Below are 5,971 nucleotides of genomic sequence, written 5' to 3'. Positions count from 1 at the left end.
CGCCACCGTTCAAATACAGACTGAGGAAAAGCTTTACTGGAGCCCATAAGAAACTGGAGAGGTTTGAGAAAAAAAAATAGACTATTTTCAGCTCACAGACTGTTAATAATGCTGAATCTTTTTCCAATAAAACTAAAAAGCTACTTCAAAAGAATGTTTTCCAGTTCATGAATCGTCTCTGCGAAGTGGAAACGCTCGTACTTAAAAAAACGTGTTTTTCAACCCCTGTTCGTGCCAGAAGGTGCTCTGTTGGTGATCAGGTGACTGTGGAGCGGGTTCAACTCCAGTGAATTCTTCATGTTCTGGAGAGACGAGTGAAGCTTTGTGACATGATGCATTACCCAGCAGGCAGTAGCCATCAACCGTACGACAGCAGTACTCTGGAAGGTTGTGTGGTTCCAGTGATGCTCAGTTGGTAGTAAAGAGCCCAAAGAGTGGATCTCCTCTACAGTAGAGCGTCGGCAGCAGCAGCCTTAACTGTTGAGAGAGGGACGAGTTGATTTGTGTTCTTGTGATGCCGTACCAAGAATAAAAACTGATCGGCGCAGGATCCATTTTTCCAACCTTCTGTTGTGAATTAGCTCTTCGGTTTTCTGTTCTCAGGTCTGATCCTGATTCCAACATGTGCTTATTTTTTTTTTTTCCTGTCTTTTCCACTAAGAGCTGATCTCAGAAACTGACAGGAGGACCGACTGGACCATACTTCCTTTGTTAACCAACCGTACATACAGAATTTCCTGTATGTGTGTTAGGAAAGTAGATACACGATTTGTAGGTTTGAATCCCATCACGCAGTACACCGAAATATAAGCCTTTTCAGAACTTGTGGGAGTAGATGTGGTTTACAAACACCAGCAATAGTTCATCTGCTGTATTGAGGCTCAGGCATGAATAATGCAAGAAGCTGCAAACAAAGCAGGTGAAAGGGATTCAGCTATCATTAATTATTACCTACGGTGATATGTCAATATGTCTGCTTGAAAACTGCCTTTTGGGAGGTTTACCTTCCAAAACCACAGAGCAAGATTGTGCCAATGTGGAGCGCAGAGCACACTACAACCTGCAGCTCGTGTAGTGGCTACATGAAGATTTCACAACATGATATGTCAATAAATATTTAAATTTTATTGACGGGGCGGGCAGATTATCTCCTTTGGAATAGAATAGAAAATAACTAACAGAAACTGTCGTCTCGACAGTTCAAACGTGCGCACACACACATTAACATGACGTGGGTAGTGTATTGAACAGAGGACCTTGATTTTGTTAAAAAATCACTTGAGACGAAATGCACTTCTGGGTAATCGGACCATGAGTAAATCTAAATAAGAAAGACAAGCTTTTAAAACGAGAAGGTTGTGGGGAGGGGGTGTCGGCTCGCCCCTTCCAGAAGGCGCGTCTCTCCCTGTTTGACTCCGGGGTCTGCGGTGCCTCCTCCGGGCCGGCAGGGGGCGCGCTGCTTGCGGCTGGCCGTGCTTGGAGGTGCGGTTGTTTTTTTTGTTCCCGGAGCTGCGCTGCGCTGTCCACTTCAGCACCACAGCCGAGCGGAGCGGAGCAGAGCGGAGCAGCACCACAAGCCCCCTCTCCAGAGCCACGGATCAGCATCAGCACCAGAATCAGCGCCGACGGAAGGGACATCGAAACAACCCGGAGGACACCGCCGCCCGCTGCGCCCGCACCGACGACTCTCCGCGCCGCGGATATAATAAAGGTAGGAGATGCGCGGAGGGATCAAGTTGCGGGCATCCCCGGAGGAAAAAAAAAGAAAAATAAATATATATATAAATAAATAATAATAATAAAAAAAAAACACGCTCCGATCCCCTTCCTGTTTCCTGACGCTGCGAGTCCCGTGTGCAGGCGGTGTTTACCCCCCCGCTCCTTGCCCCGCTGGCCGCACCAGCCTCCTCCCTGCGGGCACTTTGTGGAGACAAAGCGGGGCACTTTGCTCCAGCCGGGCTGGAGGACCTGGACAAGCCGCTCCTTTGCTTTTGCAGACGGCGCTGCTGTTTTGTAAGTGATCGCTCGTTTCTTCCACCGTGACCAGCTGCTGCTGCTGCTGCTGCTTTAATTGGTCCCCCCCTTCCTTCCTTCCTTCCTTCCTTCTTTCCTTCCTTCCTCCGGTCCTGGCTGCGGGACATTTAATACCTCCGTGTTTCTGTGTGAATTAACGGGCGTGTTGTGTGTTTAAAGCGGCGTCTGCTCGGATCTCCGCCTGTCTTTGTCTGACGAAGAAGCGGCACTTCGCTCCACAGAGTCCATAAAAGTCATGTACTGTTTACTGAGTGAGGAGAAATATTGTGTCACAGCAGAAAAGTCCCCCCCCCCCCCCATAATAAATCTTTCAAAAAAATCAGGCTGCATTCAGTTGCGTTACTTTAGTAACGGCTCCCAGATGCATCATTTGTGTGAGCAGCTCAGATCCACGTTGTGTTTCTCGTTGAGGGGGTTCACTTGGTTTTATGACCCTCCCCTCAGCCCTCAGGAGCCAACAAACTAAATGCTTCATAAATATTGCCTTGTGCATTCAAGCCTCTACTCTGGGAATTAAAGCTTCTTCTTCTTCTTTTTTTTTTTTGCAGAGATCGTAAAGATCAAACCATTAACATGTAGATCTGTTAAAAAAAATAAAATAGGAATAACTACAGCAAATTGATTATTTATTGCGATTCATGTAAAACACTGGCGTGTCCATGCATTGTTCCTTCACGAACAGACTTTTAAATGGAAATTACAAATTTAGTTGAATGAACGAATTAAAAACGACAATAAATATGTAAATGAACAGCTTTGTTAAATAAATACTGCTGGTGGTAAATGGCTGCACGTGTCATAGAGAAAACTACAGGAGCAAGCAAAAGATGACTGTTTATGTTCTCTCAATACTCATGAACGTCATCATGTTCTCTCCACATCCTGCAGCTCACATTTACACTCTGTTTCTACAATTGTTCCAGATAACATTAAATCCATCTGGTATGAATGCCAAAGCAAAGCCAGAAACATTTTTTTTTCTTTCCATTAAATAGATAGCTTTAATTACAGGCCATTAAGTCGACTTGCATCGTTGCTTTGACCTTGAAATGTTGCACTATGACTCAAAATATTGATGCTGGAGCAGAAATCATTAATCAGTTGAATACCTTTGTTTATCTGTTGAAAAATGGAAAATTGCATGCATTTGCAGCTTATTCTGATTTAGACTTTGTATTTCTAGCGTGTATCGCTTCCAATGCTGCATGAAATGAATCATTTTTTATTGAGCAAGCTGGTGTGAATGCAACGGCAATCATCCCTGCAATGTTGTTCAATTAAAGACTTCGATCGGTGCCGTTCAATAATGCATGACACGAGTGTTCGCCACTGTTCATAGTTTAATGTGTCTGCAGCTAATTTGAAAATGAACCTCCAAAACTTCATTCGTTTTAGAAATTGTGCACTTCAATCACCTGAAGGGACTTGTGGCACTTGTAGATCTTCTTTAAGATTCGTGACGAGACTTAAGGTTGAAGCCCTCTGCAGTGATCACTTTGCACTGGGTAATTTTGCTGAACTGGAATCAGCGAGGAAGGAGACTCGGGGATTATCTGCTGTTACTGCCCACCGCTGGGTGTAGTTACTGTGTGTGCAGGAGTTATGATAATAACATAAATGAGTCTGATAATCTCCTCTCAGTTGGCAGTTAGTGGCACTTGGGATGCTACATTTGTAATCTCAATTTTTCATGTGAATGTATGCAGAGAATCTCAAGAGTTTAGGATCACATTTTATATTCATGCGGTTGATTTGAAATGTTAATATTTTCTGTTGCGTTTAAAAAAACCCAGATGCATTCGTCTATGTGGACTCTGGATTCTTCTCTTAAGATGCAAAAGACCCTCAGACTATTAGTTTGACTTATATTGTGATAATGCAGCATTTTTATTACTTTTTCAGTGGATTTAAATCATCATTTTCGACCCACTTCATTCACAGCTCCTCAAGCTTGACAACTTAGCTTTTTTTCTTGTTTGTTTGTTTGTTTTACAACTCAGATATTTTTTTATTTTACTTTATCTCAGACTGGCTGTTACCCGAAACCGGCTATTTGAAGACGTCCCTTTTGAAATCTCTCAAAACGCGACGGCTGTATTTCTGTGTTGTCTGACAATTTCTCGGCGGAGCGATTGAATAATTCAGACAGTAATCATTAGCTTCAGCCCGGACTGATGACAGGAACTCATCATGCAGCTGCGAGTGGCTCTTCATGGCGTGGCTGCTTGGCTCGGTGGACCGGCACCCGGAAAGTGAAAAGCCAGGCGGAGGGTGAAACGTGGCACCGCGGTCCTACGGAAACCTTAAACGGTGTATGTTAGGGAGCGGTCTTCCATTTTGCTCGGGGACGTGGACGTGACAGGCCAGGTGAGGTAAGAGGCTGATGGCGGGATTAGCTTGCATTAGAGGAGTGAGTGTCTTCCCCTGCCCGTCTGTCTCCCGCCTGCTCCACATTCTCCCCCACCGGTGCATCCCTCTGCTCCTCCTCCTCCTCCTCTTCCTGTCCTACTTCCTCATTCCTCATCTCTCCTGAAGGGCGAGGGTGGTGCTGGGGTTGCTGGTGATGGTGGCGTTCAACTCTGTGAGCCAGTTTATATCAGTACTGAATTGCTTCTTGGCATTTCCAGTCAAGCCACACTTCAGTTTTGTTTGGTTTTTTTTTGTTGCTTTTTTAAAAAAAGAAGACAAACACGCTGAAGGGTGCAACGTGGGAGCACAGCGGGGGTGTTTGTGGTTATTCAAAGACGGCCCGTCCAAATAGATTTGGATTGGACTAAAAACATGAAAATCAGCCTTTGTGATTGAGCCTGAAACTGTGCTGCAGCTGGCCGCCGCAGGTGGAAACGCTTTATGTTTTATTTAAGAGGCTTGTCACTCCATGTTCCTGTCTCAAATCAAAAACCTGCTTATTTTGGAGCTGAAGAGTTCGGTTGCACCGCTGTGTCATTCAGGCAGGGTGCGAGTCAAGTGTCTTTTTTTTTTTTATTCTGTGCACTTTCCAAGCAAATTTCCCTGCAGGTGATGATGGGATGAGGACAAGTTGGAACGGCAACTCCCCTCCACATTCAGTCCAAACAGATTTGCAGTCCATGTATGGAAGTGCTGAAATATTTCTGGTGAAATGAAATAGAATGAGCAGTATTATCCATTCATACTCCCTGCATTGCCTCTAAAAGCTTTCTTGGCAAATTCCATTTTTCTGTTTCTCAAGTGTGTTAATGCACTAATAGAGCTGTGGCATTCCCACTTACAACTTGGAAGCATTAAGTCAACTATTAAAGACCCGACTTTGTTGTGATTTTATCCGGGGGGGAAAAAGTCTGGCTATTTTCACTTTAAATGTACAATACATAATATTTCAGTTTGATTTAAATCAGTATCACCATAGAAAATAGTCAATCAGATGACCAATAAGAAAACAATCTTGAGGAAATTTCAAAGATTTGGTATTTCATCTTGCAGTACACGTTTCCACCACAAGATGGTGTATTGAGTCACGAAGAGCAGCAGTAGGAAAAATAATTTTCTCAACAGTGGCTGAAGCTTGTGGCCACTACATTGTGTTGTATCCTCCGTGATGCACTCGTAGGCCGTAACAACTCGCGGCTCAGAGAGACATGACTTGTTTACAAAAAAGTTTGGTGTCTGAAAGGCAACGTTTTGAAAACAATGTCCGTCTCAATGGCAGAAATGCTGAGAATTATGTAGTTAGCATGCCAGTTGGCGCTGTTGGCTTATTTATGTGTAGACTTTTGGGGCAAGAAAAAAAAAAATTATTGAATTCATTTTGGAACAAGGTTTGCTTATTTATAGAGAAATATTCTGAAATATCCTCCCTGGACCTTTTTCAAATTCTCCATTTTTCTTGATGTATTTTTCCCCACTCGGAGGTCAAAACTTCCCAGTTGCAAATAATCTCCTCAAGATGTGCAAACAA

The sequence above is a fragment of the Blennius ocellaris genome (genome assembly GCF_963422515.1).
Source record: "Blennius ocellaris genome assembly, chromosome: 14".
In the NCBI taxonomy this organism is placed as follows: Eukaryota; Metazoa; Chordata; class Actinopteri; order Blenniiformes; family Blenniidae; genus Blennius; species Blennius ocellaris.
The sequence above is the reverse complement of the archived record's forward strand: the minus strand, read 5'-3'. Positions refer to the sequence as shown.